This window comes from Lutjanus erythropterus, chromosome 23 (genome assembly GCF_056507025.1).
Source record: "Lutjanus erythropterus isolate fLutEry1 chromosome 23, fLutEry1.hap2, whole genome shotgun sequence".
In the NCBI taxonomy this organism is placed as follows: Eukaryota; Metazoa; Chordata; class Actinopteri; order Lutjaniformes; family Lutjanidae; genus Lutjanus; species Lutjanus erythropterus.
In genome coordinates this window covers 26,017,221-26,033,075 of record NC_139339.1, presented here as the reverse complement: position 1 = coordinate 26,033,075, position 15,855 = coordinate 26,017,221, and the positions used below count along the sequence as shown (strand labels likewise).

General features: G+C 41.0%; 1 protein-coding gene across 1 annotated transcript in view; it reads left to right on the top strand.

Moving 5' to 3' along the window:
• Positions 1-15,855, top strand: part of adam19a (ADAM metallopeptidase domain 19a) — a 300,955-nt gene that overhangs the window by 97,548 nt on the left and 187,552 nt on the right. The window lies entirely within an intron of this gene.

The following is a 15,855-nucleotide window of genomic DNA, read 5'->3' as shown; positions in this document are numbered from 1 at the left end:
CCAATCACTGCGTAAAGTGGGCATGATTGCCAGGCTGTTGGTTTCAGAAAGTTACAGAGATTGTCAGACGCAGTCCCCCCAGGTCCCACGTTGAAAAGGTGTGCAGTGAGGAAATTTCAGATGCTCTCTGAGATGGAACAAGCATTTTGTTTGAAGCATACTTACACCTTTATACTCCTAGTGCTGCAAACTCCGTACTGCAGTAACTAATCCACATAATAAACCATTTCCAGATCTCATGTCTAAAGCAGGCTTTCCATGGGTCCTTAAAAAGTCTAAAATTCAATAATCTGAATTTTAGGCCTTAAATTATCTTAAAATGTCTTGTGTTATTTTTACAGGTCTTAAAGATTGATTGGATTAGCTTCTTTGCACTTCTAAAACACTACACCTATATAGGGCCGCAGCTAACGATTATTGCCAGTGTTCAATAATTTGTCGATCATTCTCTTGATTAGTTGATTAATTAATTCTGTGACAATCTTGTCACTTGAAAAATAGTGTTTCCCATAACTAGGGATGTAATGATAACCACATTACTACATTACCGCAGTCACGTGATGCCCACCTCGGGGTTGAGGTCATTACCATCATCACATCTCAAATTTTATTTTATTTTATTCTAGAAGAATTGATAAATAACTATAGAGGACATTGGGTGTAAATTTATTATCATGGATTTATTGACCATGTCTCCAAAAAGATGCACCACTTCAAGGCTGGATTACAAAGCTTCTGAAAGGGATATGATAGCACAGGAACTGAAGTCATAAAGGCACAATGCTAGCATTACCACTAGCTTAATGTTAGCCTTTCATGTTTAGCTTACTTTGGAGCTATCCCTGTCACTGTTTCAGCAGCTGGGAAACAACAGATGAGACTTTTCTTGGTGTTGAGAAGACACATTGTAACTGTGTACTGTACATTTACTGCCACACTGACAACTTAGTGGTATCTGCTTCACTATAAGCAGCATCATCACTCGCCTAGTGCTTGTTCTCCCTCACCCGCACACTGCTTACACTTGCGTACGGCCCTATTCCTTAAAGGAGCTATGCTACGCTAATGACAGGATGCTTCAATAAAGTCCAATAAAACATAATTATTAAGGCAGTCGCGGTAATGTGTTGCTTTGTCACCATCGTAAAAAAAATATTCTCACAGCCCTATCTGTAATGATCATTTTCTTGAAAACTTAATTATTTGTTTGGTCCATATAATAAATGAAAAGATAAATGCCAAGATTGTGTCCTCAGAAACTAGAAAGAAACAAGAAATTATTCACATTTAAGAAGCTAGAATCAGTGAATTTTGAATATTTCTTTCTTAAAAACGTACACAAACCAATTAATCAATTGTCAGAATAGTTGGTGATTAATTCTTGCAGCTCTAGTGTTTTCAGTTGTTCTGCACCATCCAGTAAAACACCCCAAAACCACAAAAACATGTTAATGTCAAATTGCATTCCATCTGTGGTGTGTATGCACTGCAGTCAGCTCTAATGTAAGTTCATGTCCAGCGCAGTATGGCTGCTCATCAGAACAGTGGGCTCATTAGTGCAGAAGCTGCCCGATGTAACATGACACCAGGAACAGCGTGGTCATTTGTACTTGGACAGACGCTGCAGAGAGAAAATCATTAAAACTGTCACTAATGGATTTAAACCACCGAAAACTCACACATGCTTATCACAGGCAGCAGGTAACGACACCGAATACTAATGAAAGAGAAAGATACACCTCTATAAAGACTCGCACACACTTGCTAAAGGTTCTTACAAGTGTAGTAAACACACACACACACACACACACACGCAGAGTCATGACTCATCCCTTTTATCCCTAGTGTTAACACAGTCAGGCCTGTTTGACACGTCCAGGGCCAAGGCTCGATGGCCAAACAGAGATTTGAGTTTCCCTCATTTAGCTGCTCTACAAAGGCCAGGCCTGTGTGTGTGCTTGCGTGTGTGTGTGAGGGGCGGTCATGTGTGTTTAATTAGCACACAACACCTGCCTCCATTACAGGGCAATTAGACTCCACATCACATCCACACACATTACTGGTAAGCTTTTCTCTTGGATGTCTCTGTCTCTTTAGCGGACTGTGTTCCTGTGTAGCTTCGTGTGGGCTGTTCTGCATTTATGCCAGTGCGCTCCTGTTTATTCCCCTCTGAATCAGGCCATTTCACTCTTTTCAGCGTCTCTTTTTTTTTTTGTCTTTCATTGCCCATTTATCTTCAGCCTTCCACGCATTTCTATTTTTTCTGCACCCCGCACTGCTTTTACCTCGGCTCTCGCTGCGATCGGACTCGTCCCTTTTCTCTATCTGGCTGTTTTGAGGACGAGAACCTGCGGCAAATTAACGCGGAACATCACACTGAGAGAACAGAAGGACGCAGAATGATTTAATAGACGGAACAAGACATGCAGGAAATTGTGAAGACGAATGTGGTTTCTTCAGCAGGTGCTCCAGATGTTCCGTCTGAGTCTGCAGTCATGATTACAGTACGTGCTGCTGCACCAGCGTCTGTACAGTCATTAAAATAATACAGAGACGCACTCATCAGTTGTCACTGTACTGTGTGAGAACTGTTACTCTGTGGCGTTTGAATTATTTTTAGTCATGAACTTGCTAAAGCAACACTGCTACTACAGGATGTCACATGAAAGAGAAGGAGAAGTCACAAAAAACGTGTTTGCTTGAAGCTTTCGAAATTCTTTAGTGTAATACGTAAGCAGTATGTGTGTTTTCATGTGTATCAATTAATTCTGTAGCACACACTGGATCTACCATAGAGACAGAAGAATTAGTCATGCAAAACCTTGGAGAGAAAGTGATCAAATTTGGACTTTTCTGGAGATGGTGGCAAATTCAGACATTTACATGCTTCTCTAAAGTACCTTTTACATAGGGAAGAAAAACCCTCTAATAGCCACTAACATCTTGTTTGTGTCTTCAGTTTGGAAGGGTACATCAACAGGTCAAATGATGCAAGAATCTTGGGTATTTATAAGCTCCAGCTCTGACTGGCAGTGATGCAATCATGACACCTGGGTGGACACGCAAATTTTTGGCCCTTTTCCGGTGGAGGAAACTTCTGCGACTCTTTTGCCCCCTTTGCAAACACGTGCTGGCGAGGCTTGACTCAGTTTGACTCGGTGCGCCAGCTTAGCGCAGCAGAGTTCCAGCTGATGCTTGTCTTAAGTCGAGTGGCTGTAAAGCAGTGGCACTCTGCTCTCCTTCTGCTATCTGTCTGTTACCAGTTTCAAAATCCCTGTGGCTACGGGAAACAGCAACAACAACAACAACAAAGTCTGAGCTAGCAAAGTACATGCTGAAAATGGCAAGATACCCTAATGCTAAACAGACGCTAATGGTATGAACACACACAAGTTAGCAGCTGTTCCATTTCTTTGATGGGGATTCAGCAAGCGGCAACTAACCTGACATGCCAGATGGTTTGTTACACAGAACCATCTGGGAAGTCGCCCTCAGAAACTGTTTGGAAAAGGGCAGGCACTTTCAGAAAACACTACAGGTGATTGGATAAACCATTTGTCTTTGATGTCTAACACGGGCTAATTTCAACCAATAAGTTCAAATTCTTGTCGAAGTGTCATTCTTTGCTCGTCTGTCAATAAAGAAATACTCTCTAGTTCTGATATAACAGATGCTATCACAGTATCTACGCTAACCTCTTCAGTAGCCGCCATTGTTTGTTTGAAATTAGTTGCTTGCATGGAAGCTTCTCGCTGTCGTCACATCTAAAACCACGCCCATAGCTGCCAGCAGTCCCTCCTAGGATGCTCATTGGCTGTACCACTTTTGATACCAACACAAATGGATAACTTCAAGCCTGGCAAGATGGATTCTCGTGTGATATCATGAATCCAGCTGCCTCACAAGGTAGAGCGGCAATGACCAGGGGTGAAAAATGAAGCCAGTTCCTCCAGGCCACCTGAGGCTGCCTCCAAAAGTGAGTCAATCCCCATAAAATATCCACCTTTATTGAAGAAATAAACATGCTTGCAGCTTGGTAGAACAGCTTTGGTCTCAGTAGTTTCCCCGTGAATGACAACTGTACAGTAACTCACCTTTCATTATATTAAGTCTGAAGTTGTGCATAATAAAGGGCATGTCTGCTTTGAGTGACAGGTGGGTGTAGTCACAGGTAGCTAGCCGCTAGATACACTTCACCTATTTGCCCATTTTTAGATTTGCTGGGAGGTAACAGAGTCAGGTGCTGCCAAGATGGAGATGGCCAGAGCGACAGTGTCAATTAGACTATGTCCATGTTTTATTTAGTTTGTGGGATTAAGCTATTTTAATGCCTTCCAATGTACAAAAGTTCCACGTTCTGATATTTATTCATAGGATTATTTGTCTCATGTCTCATTTAAGTGTTTAATATTGATTTGCCCTCTATATAACTCAACAAGGTGCTGGTATCCCAGCTGTGTGGAGAAAGGCCAGTAGTGTAAATGCAGCACTGCAGGCTTTGTAGTGGTCTTGCATGTTTATGTTAATGGCTCCAAAGCTGGCGTATTTCAAAAGATCAAACAAAAGGAGTGAAAAAAAAACTTTCCAAAAAACCTGCTGTGAATCCAATCCCTTCCCCTGTCGTTCTCCCTTCATTTTACACCCTGCTCTCTCTCTCCCTCAGTCAAGCGGTAGAAAAGCTCTCGCAGCACACCTCTCCAATCAGGAAGCTCTCCACATGTCCCCTCCCCACCCATGCTCATCTATTATTGGTAGGGCATCAAGCGAGCGACAGAATGGATGTGCCCAGACTAACCTCCCAGGGTACGTTCATGGGCGAAAGTAGCCCATTTCCTCACGTCATGCCATCCTTTCTTTGAAAAATAGTTCCAGTGTGGAATGTGGTGTGTTCTTTTCTTTTTTAGTTTCTTTTTCTTTTAAGCGAACCAGTCCAGAGCAATAGTCTTTGTTGTACTTGGGTGGTTTCTTTGTCTCCTCGCTCCTTAAGTATAGGTTGGACATCTGAGAATTTCCTCAAGTGCACACAAGAGTGTCTTGTTTACAAGTGTCCTTTCTGAGAGGAATGATAGTGATTTTGACCCACACAACATACACACACACACAGTCCACCACCACAACCAGCAGCATTATAACAACCAAAAAAACCTACTTTCAGCTTGCACTTAAAACCCTTCTTCTTCTTTTTTTTTTCCTTTAACTTGTGTCGAATGAATCACTGTAATTTCATCGCCAAACCACACAGTGCTGGTTTTTTATCGTTCTCTCAGGAGGTGGGGGTGGGGAAGGGAGAAGAAAAAGAAGAAGAAGAAGACAGAAAGAAGAGGGGGGGAAAAGAGGGAAAAAGCCAAGCACCGCTGACCTAAATGTGGCTCTCATTAAGATGGCCTGCACATGAAGGGAGGAGGAGTACAAGCCAAGAAATGCCCTCTTTCTCTCTTTTTTTCTCAACCTCTCATGTCGTACAGGTCTGATTTTGCTCCTCTTTTTGTCCTCACCCTTTTCTCTTTTCTTTATGTATCCAATTTCAGCCACCCCTCCGCCTTTTTTCTTCTCTTCCCCTTTCTATTTTCTTTCTATTTGCGAGGAGGCCCTGTGTTTATGTATGTAAGTTAGAGCAGGGGGAAGGTTTGCAGCCAGGCAGGGAGAAAAACAAGGTTACACCACAGAAATGAAAAAAATTAATAATATAAAAATTCCTCCTTTGCCGGAGCTGAAGATTGCTATACATCATGTTCCTTTTTTGGGAAATCTGAGGTCGTAACTTTTCACATTTTACCTGCCGCCTCATGTTAAAGCCTGCCCGAGAGTGATTTACTATTAACATGAATATTAAAGTTGCCTGACCTACTTTTTTTCAGCCTTCGTGGCAAAAAAAAAAAAAAAATCTATACAAAACAACAGTAAAATAATGAAAGAGGCGACAATGTGGTCCTCCGCCTCTAAGCCCAAATAATAGCGTGACGAGCAGGAAAGCGAGACGGAGCGGAGGCAAATAAAAAAAGGGCCATAACAGTCTGGGGTTTGGGCATGAAGTCTTATAAGGTCCTGGCAGACAGAGAATACCCAAACAGGCTATTAACATTAGAGAATGATGCGTGCAGATGGAGCGGGGTGGGTGGAGGAGCAACAGAAGCACAGAAACATGGCTTTCTTTTGTCTGCTTGTTACTCAGTGTAATAGGAATGGATGGCGGATGGGCGGATCGTATCGCGGTCTGATGTATGGATGTCTAATAACCACGCAAAGAAACTGGGCGGCATCCACGGCAAATTGTCTAATGTACCATAGCTGCTGCATCTGGAGACGGTGTCCATAAGTTAGTGTATACGCTATCTGACAGCCTCTCTCTGTATGTGTGTGTTACTGTGTGTGTGTGTGTGTGTGTGTGTGTGTGTGTCGGCCTGGAGATGACTGAGTCTTTGTGCTCAGTCAGGGTCACAGTCAGAGGCAGAAAAGAGCTCAGCATCAAGCAGTAATGAACATTTTAATCTACAGCCGCACCAGAGCTGCAACCGATGATTATTTTCATTACCACTCAATCCACCGATTATTTTCTCTAATTTAATTGACACACTGTACGAAATGTCAGCAAATTGTCAAAAGTGCCCAAGGCCCAAAACGACATCTCAAAGTGTCTTGTTTAGTGTGACCAGCACTCCAAAGCCCAAAGATTTTCAGTTAATTATCATGGAAGACTCAGAAAACTAAAAAAAAATATTCACATTTAATAAGCTGGCACCAGTGAATTTTTTTTGGCTGTTTTGCTTAAACAAGGGAGACAAATTCCTCCTCTGTTGCTCTTCCTGAAGTTTCTTCCATTTGCTGCTTGTTTTGGCCTCATTTGTAATGGGCTGTGTAACAAAAACTGGCTTGGGTAGACCAGAGTTAAGAGCCAGAGGTGGGACCAAGTTATTGTTTTGCAATCACAAGCAGGCATGAAATAATTATTGTGACTCCTGTCTGTTAGTATTAGGCTGCTGTTTCCAATTTTAATTCTGTTTAAAGCTGTGTTTGATTACCGTGTGTTGAAAAACTCACATTAAATGCTGTTCCGCATCAAACAAAGTCAGCAACAGTCCCCCAGACGCAGGCAGCACGCAGTGACATCACAAAGGATGTGATGCCATCTCAAATTGTTGGCAGGTTTTTAACCAAATAGTGTGTATCAGTACACATCAGTAACATTTTCAGCACATTTTAACAATACCACAATAATACTGATAACCCTGACCATTTTTTATGTGTAATTGTGATATGAAATTTTCATTCATCTCTAGTCACAAGTATGTCTCAAGTCAAGCAACAACTCCACTCGAAACTCAAAGTTATTTAGCTGTTAAGCCAATATTAGCTAAGCATTAGTTTGCTAGCTATGTTAATATTAGCTTTAACTTACTGTTGTTAGTTCTTGTGTCTCCGTCTGTAATTTTTTCATCCACGCTTTTTGCATCCTACAGTTCATATTTTTTTTTGACCACCTTGTAGTCTTTGCAAGTAAACAAAATGATCTTTTGTGCAATTTTTTCCAACTGGAGCTCAGTAACATAATGCTAGTTCTTCATGGTTCTCTCCCGCAACTGCAAAAGTGGATGTTGCTGAGAATTGAATAGTGTTAATGCTGGTTGATTCATGAACTCACACTGTTTAAATATCAGACTTTTTAGGTTTTGGGCTTGCTAAACTAAGATTAGCTTAGCATTATCTTGCTAACAGTGTTAATATTAGCCTCCATTTACTGTTCTTTCAAATGTAAAACAAGTTTTTTAGTTTCTGTCTGTAATTTTTCAACTGCACTTTTGGCATGCTTAAATTTATTTTTTGTTGACCACTTCATAGTTTTTGTACGTGTCCTAAATGATCTTTGGTATGATTTTTTTTTCCCAACTGGAGCTCAGTAACGTAACATTAGGTCTTCGTGGTTCTCCTGCAATGTGATTGGATGCTGTCTGATTGCAAAGTGGATCTGAGGAATTATGTGTCGACTTGCTGAGAATCAGTGTTGAATGAGTGTTAACGTTAGTTGATTCACAAGATGAAGGGAAATTAATGGATTGGTGGATTCACACTTTTTAAATAACAGACTTTTTAATCTTTGGACGTGGGGGCAGGTGTCAAGTACTTTTCTAGTCAAGAGGTTCAAGTGAAGTCACAAGTCACTGGTGTTAAAGTCCGAGTCGTGTTACAAGTCTTTTTGTGTTTTTTCAAGTGAAATCTAAAGCCAACACCTCTGTCAACACAGAGACAATGTTACGATCCTGATGTTAAGCAGGTAACATTTACCATGTTTAGCTTGTTAGCTTGCTAGAATTGCTGCAGATGAATTCTATAACACTGACTAATTAACTAATTGCAGTTACATATGACAACTTTCGACTGGTCAAACAAAAAACTAAACTAGGTTTCCAAAAAGTTAGTTTTCTCTTAAAATAAGAGATGCAGCATTTTCAGAGTTATCCACTCTGGAAGCATTTTGGAATAGTTCGATTTTTGAGTGTGAAAAATTCTGACTTACTGTGAATGAAATGCAGAAACAAAGAGAAAACGATTAGTTTTCATATTTAATCGACTTATAGAAGCAGAACTGGGGTTGTTGGCACAGGTGTGCACCCCCCAAAATCATTCTGGAAACACTCCCTAATGATTAGACAGAAAAGAAAAGGTGAGATCTTTGACATTTAATGCAAACCACTTCATTTATATAAAATGACTGTTATGTATTCAGTGAACCAGGGGCCCAGTTTTGAACACAGGGCCATTTATAATCAACTGATGCTGTTCAAACCACTTAATGTAGTCAATTTAAGCACACATTGGCTCTAATAACCATTGTCTGGGCCGGGTGCCACAGCAAATCAGATTATATCATGAGGACAGGGGAGCCTAAGTGTAGCAGAGGACCACAACAAGCATGGCTAAGGCTATAGAGGAGCTGATAATGGAGAAATGTAATCACATTTTTCTGCAGTTCCGCGCATTTTTAGACAGAAAAACAACTCTGTTTACGTCTATGCGCTTATCATGGCAGGGATTGTGAGTGTTTGCACTGCTCCTGAACTTACATACAGGCACACAAGAACAACAAAAACGCCCACAAATCATTGCTCATGCACAAAAACAGTGTAGGGTATTTTTACATATGACATATGGTGCTGCACACTGTCATGTGTAACAGAAATGATAATGGAGGTGGAGGAGAGCCAAGTTAACTCTGGCTTCTTATGGCACAGTGACAGTCTCTTGTGTGCAGAGGGGTTCTTGGATGGGAGATCCAGGTTTCCAGGAGTGGTGGGTGTGTTACATGGATGAGTCTCCGAATACAGAATCCTCAGGCTGCTGAGGGGCACTTTTAAGTAGCGCTGTCAGCGACTCTGTGTAATGTTCTTGGAAAGACACTCACTTATAATGGCCCATATCACAGAGGAGCACGCAGGCCCAGATTTGTATTATTATACTGCATGAATTCCACCATGACTGTTGAGACTGAGGTCACGTTGCCAGAAATCACACACACTAGTATTTGGACACATTCTGGGTTGTGTTGGCTTACACTACAGCACAATGGATATGAAATGAAACCGTGTAGTTCAAGTGCTGACTCTCAGCTTTAATTTCACATAACTTCCTTTTTTTCTACACTTCCCCAATTTTATCAGACCAAAACTAATTGGACAATTGAACATAAGCTTCCAGGGCTGCTCCCAACCAAAGATCTGCCTAGTCAGCCACTGGTGCTCATTAGTTCAAGCCATTAGTTAACTAATGATGACATGTTTGATATATTTGATGATATCAATTTAGAATCAGAGTCAGGATTATTGCCAATAGGTTTGGACAGGAAGGAATGTGCCTTGGTAATTTTGGTGCATAACAATATACACAGTAAGTAGAAAAATATAAAGAAAGATAAAGTACTTCAAGACAAGAGGCACAAGTGACAATATGATGTGGAAAAATGGTAAAATTCTGAAAATATGTACAATGCATAATTTGCATGAAAGGGCTGTTCAGTTGTAATCTGACATATCAGATGGTTTGTTACACAGAACCATCTAGTAGGTCGTGCTTAGAAACCATTTGGAAAAAGGCAGGCACTTTCAAAAAACACTTGGTAATTGGTTGGATGAACCATCTGTTTATCACATCTAACACAGGCTAAGTTCAACCAGTCACAGTAAACTCTTGCCGATGCCGGTCGAGAGAAGAGCGAAAACATCTTTTCCACGGAGAAAAGCCTTCAGTGTCGTTTTTTGCGCTTCCGTGGATGGAAAACATCAAGCTTGGCTAGATGGATTCTCACGTAATCTCGAGATCTCGCAAATCCAGCTGCCTCGCAATGTCAACAGTTTTGTGCAGGCATGTGCAAAATATTCACCTCGGATCGCGCAAAAAGTTCAAAGTATACAGCACAAGAAAATTTTAAATATGCGAGAGAGTAATCAAGAAAAGAAAAAAAGGTGTGTTAATGCAACACATTGACTGATGGCTTCGATCTTTAGTGCGTTAATACAGTCTAAATGTATCCAAGATAGTGTGGTGGACAGCTGCATCGTGTGTTGGATTAAATGGTTCCACCACTGAGAGAGAGTGTTATAAGCAACATTGTTAACACTGTTACATTATAGAGAAATATGAAACTGTAGAAATAAGCCCTTACATTTTCAATCTTCAGTCATTTTAGTTAACAAGAAAAAAATCAGTTTTTCAACTGTAACTGTGGCAAAACTGATCAGATGGGGCAGATTTTTAAATAAGATTGTGTAAAGGCATGAAATTGCAATGTTACAATGATAAATCCTGCAGCCTTATTTCTGTATTAGTGTCATCAGCTATGAGTTCTGTGCTGTTCACCCAGAGCTGAGTTGTTCTGCTCATGGTGCCAGCAGTGCCTACATGAACCAGGATGCATTTTACATGAGCTTCAGATATCCATATTGTCATATATCACCATCTTAGCTTATAGCTGCTGGCCAAAACATAGCCATAAGTGACAAAAATACTCCTGGCTACTCAGAGGAGGAGAAATGCAAGCTGAAATAGCCTGAGCTTCCTCCTCATCACCGTGACATCACTGTGACATCACTTGATGTAGGATGAACAACAGCTTTTGCAGCAGCAGTATAAGTATAGCAGCACTAAGGAATGCATTCCTTCAAACCATCAACACTGACTGGACATCCACAAGTGCAGAATTTTTGTTTTAAAAACTCCTTGAAGACTTGTATAGAAATAGAAGTTTAACTAAAAAAAATCCAGCTTTGTCTCACGGCCTTATATTTAGCATGTTTTAAATAAGGTTCACAGGACTGCTATAATGTGGATCATTACCTTTTCCATCCAAGCTACAAGCAATAATTTGAGAGAAATTGCAGAGCTCTTTTTAGGCCTTGCACACAACACAGACACATTGCCAAAACACAAATCAAGCTGTGATGGGGCAAAAGGAGCTGTAGAACTCCTGGTCTCCTGCTATGGACAGACAAAGAGAGTGTAGTGCCTGAGTGTGTGTGTTGCATGTCTAAATTGAAACGCTAAATCCATTTGTGTCTACCGCCTGTGTTTTGGGAGTCTATACGTGTAACTTCATCTTCAGGGTTGGGGATACTAGTCAGAGAGTGTAATTGCTCGTCAGTGCCTGTTGGACGTCAAGTACAATTAGCGAGCTGAGGGGTTGTGTGCTCCATCCATCTGGACGTGGTGCAAAGTGGCTGGGATGGAAATGGAGATGGACTTCCTCATGGCCCCGGAAAGCAATCTGCGAGCCGGGTTTCCTCGCCTCCACATGCCACAATGCCGGCGCCCGGGAATTGAGCCTGCCACTCTCCGATAAGGGCTCAGCTGACTCCTTAACCACGCCAGCGCTCATTACCTCATGCTAGATCAAATCCCCAAGGGGCATCAGCTCCCCTCTGAACCCCTCTTCACAGCCCTCCGGCGACTCATTTCAAAATGAAAGTGGAAAGGCTCACCAGCGAGCTGAAGCTGCAGGTGGAAGAAGTGGATGAGTAGCCAGACCATCTCCACTTGCCCAGTATCTCAGACCCTCACTTTGCTATTTTTTGCTGTGCTTTCTCACATTATCCTTTCATCTCTTTCTGTTTTAAAATTCATCACCTCTGCTCTGTTCTTCTGGTATATTCAGTGCTGGTGGAGAACACTTCAGAGTGTTTAAAAGTTTCATATGGCAACTCCAGCCTCGAAACCTTGACCCTGAGGGGAAAGACCTTTAAAGCTACTGTATATCCACGTTCTGTGGGTCGGCTCTGCATTATAGACCACAGATACATTGTGCTATAAACTTCTGACACCTCAAAGAAGGTATAAGGCCCAGTGTAAATGTCAAGAAAACTGTGAGAAGAGTTGAGTCATTTTTATTCTGCTTCTTAAAAGCAACCTTTACTCCAGCTGACTGTATCAGTTTAAATTTCCTGCATTGATTTAACAAGGGATGATATTACTGCATGTAATGAGGAGGTGGTTTTTTCAAAGCGATGAACGCACTCAGGTGACTGGATTGATTGGCAACCATCGCTAGAGCCAGAATACTTTCACCTCTAACTCCATGAAATAAGGATTTATTTTGACCAAACCGGAGCTGGTGATTGTTGGAACAGTGGAAAGACAGTTTAGGTGAGTTCTACTTTGTTTTTCTGTCAAGTTTTTTTCTTACCCTCTACCCCATCACATGGAGATATTTGTGGTGTGTTGAAAACATGCGTAGCCAGATGCAAATATGATCTTGTCAAGCATTTCTCAGTCCATTTCTGATTTCCAAGAGGCATTCAATTATCATGCACAGGCCAGAATTCCTCCTGAAACATCTTTCTTGTATTACAGCTAAACAGTACACTAAAATAAGTTTCTGAAAACATTTTTATTGAGAAATAGGCAATTTAGTAAGAGAATCTTGACCTGCTGACTGGACGAAATTTAATTTAACTCATCCTACTTTCTGAAAATGGGTAGTCCTGAAAATAAGCATGTATTACATGCCTACCTAAGAGATGTAGTGACTGTGCCATAAGCCAGTAAATATGGGGAATGAAAACCAAGCAAAACAGCCAAGGTTTCAAAGAGCCAGCAACAGTTTTCCAACCAAAGTGTTATGCTTACTCAAGACCAGTGCCTTTGAGTAAATGGAAAATGTGTGTATCTTTGGGGTTTTGGTAGCAGCTGGTAATGCAGCTCGCTGTAAGTAGGCCACATTATTGATCAGCAAATTTGTTCAAGGCAGAAGTAGAGAGGTGTGTTAGGATAAAGTAAACAGGCCAAAGGACAGCAGAGATATTTTCATATTAGCCTGAGTGCAGAACGCTCTGTCAATTGCTCACACTTAGTTCTCCTAACAGGCTTTTTATTTTTAAATGGCTTTTGAGGAGCGCTGTTTATGGTGCCTGGCTCCAGGTGAATATTAAATAGGTAAACACAGGAGCTTTTCAGCAAAGATAAAATACCAAAGTTGCAAACGAGAGCCCTCCATTTCTCATATCAGCATTCATCCAGCCACCCACGTCCATTTCCAAAAACATTTCATGCTGCTGATGACTGAGGCGAGATGCTAAGCACTATGAGTGGGGAGCGACTCACTTCTAAGCTGATAAATTACCCTTAAGGAGTTCATCCTAACTTCTTTTCTCATCATGCTCAGGTACCTGAACAACACAAGCAACTGAAATCTTTATAGAAGATGCCAGAGGGTTTTTCTTTTGTGCAGACCTTAATATTTTTTGTGTGGTAAGCACAACTCCCAGTCACCACACTCTTTGAAATAAAACCACTACCTAGAACCATCTATGGCTCCTTGGAGAAACTTGTTTTGGTTCTTGGTAGAAACTTTTGTAAAGGTTCTGCAGAGAACCCTTTTATGGTGTAATGCAGGGATACTTAACTTGCTTCGCCTGGGGGCCACTTTTGCAAAATGAAAGGAGGCCAGGGGCCACTTAATAAACAAACAAGAATAATAATATTATTTATCATATAAATTGAACAAATATAAAAAAGCCCAAGACTCTTTATCTCATTAAATAAATTAGGTTGGGATATGACAGATCAATCAGATATTTTACTGCACTTAATAACTGCAGCTGCATTTTATTTTTAAATACTTTGGTAACATTTGAACATTAAACATAGCTGGAACCTTCCATGCAATCACACAAATACTGGAATGATTCATAAACATAAACTATAAACATAAGCTGCTCCTACCAGGGACAGAATGAACAGCATATTTAAGCTTTTTTAGTGTGTGTGGGTTGATATGCAACTCCCCAACCAACAGCCAATTTGGACATTATTGAACATTCACTAATTTGTATAAATAAACAAAAAAAATCACAGTGTGAATCATTTTGTTTTCATTCTAAATTAGATCATTGTCGACGTGCCTTCCAGCACCCTACTGCAGGCCAGATTTGGCCTCCAGGCTTTAAGTTCAGTATCACTGGTGCGATGTTTCCAATCATAACTCTGTTGGGGGTTCTACCCAAAACATTTACACCTTCCAAAGGTGCTAACAAAAACCCACCCAGAGCCCTTTTCCACCACATTAGCTCTGGGTCTTGAACCAGTTCTGTTCAAGAGTCTTGGAACCTTGGTGCTATCTAGTGAAGTGTTTCCACAACTTGAGCAGAACCATTGCAATCAAGGATCAACAGATAGTACCTGTATAATATGACACACCCACTTTAGTTCCCAAGCAGAACCTGCTTTTTTTTTGGGGTTTCAGCTGGGAACTAACTTTTCCTCAGAACAGGTCAACATTAGGGGCGAGAACCAGAACAAAGCCAGGCCAAGTTAGTAGAAGAGGCTTATCAGGGCCATTTTCAACCAAATAAGCTCTGGTTCTTGAACTGGTTCCATTCAAGATCCTGGGAACCTTGGTGTTGTCTAGTGATCTTGCTACAAGTTTTTCCACAAGTTTTGAGCAGAACCATTATAATCAGATGTTTCAGGGTAGAACCTCAGCCCTTTGGAACCCTTATTTCTAAGAGTGCATGGTGCCTCAGTCCCCTCCTCTCAGCTGTGTGGAGAAGTGAAGTTCTGTGGGTCTCAAGTACAGTGTGACGCTGGTTTAGATGATTAGTCACAAGTTGTAGGTGACTAAAAATCGAAACTGTCTGCTTACTTTGTCCTTAGACACCTCCGTCAGCTCTAATTGGGTATATTTGTTGCTTCTTTGGAGGCGGTATTGTTTTCTCAGAGCCATTAGTATACTAAAAAGGGATTTTCATTTTCCTTAAAAGAGGTATCATGCTGTGAAGTTGCCTAGTAAAATATTACGTGCTGAGCCACAGACGGAGTAGGGTATCCAGGAGAGGAGGCGAGAAAAGTTTGCCTTTTCGCCTCCACTGGATTTGATTTGTATGGAAATAATTTTGTATGGAATTATACTTCTGACTCCCCTGTTTTGAACTAAACTTGTTTTGACGATTGAGGCTTTAACTTATACAACACTAATACAATGCCAGAATGATAAACTGACTTCACAATGGAGCTGCAAATCACAGATCTGGTCACAAAATCAGTCCTTTTCTTGTAAACACTGTTGGATAATATGCTAATGATGAACTGAGTCAGTCTTTCATCTTTGTCCTTCGTGGAGTTCAGGGACATACGATGCCTTGACTTCTAGATTCCTATTTTCCTTTTAGCGAGTGTTGCTGAGGACTTCTATGGCTTGAGATATTCAATCCCTGTTGTTTTGACAAATAGAATAGTTCTTTATTTGATGAAATCCACACTTAGTTACCAGCTGCGTTTGATGTCATTTAAATGTCATGTCGGTAGTAGTGGGTGGTGTGTCTGACAGCAGAGTAGATGGGAGAGTAAAGCTGTTGGTATACCAACTTCAAAATC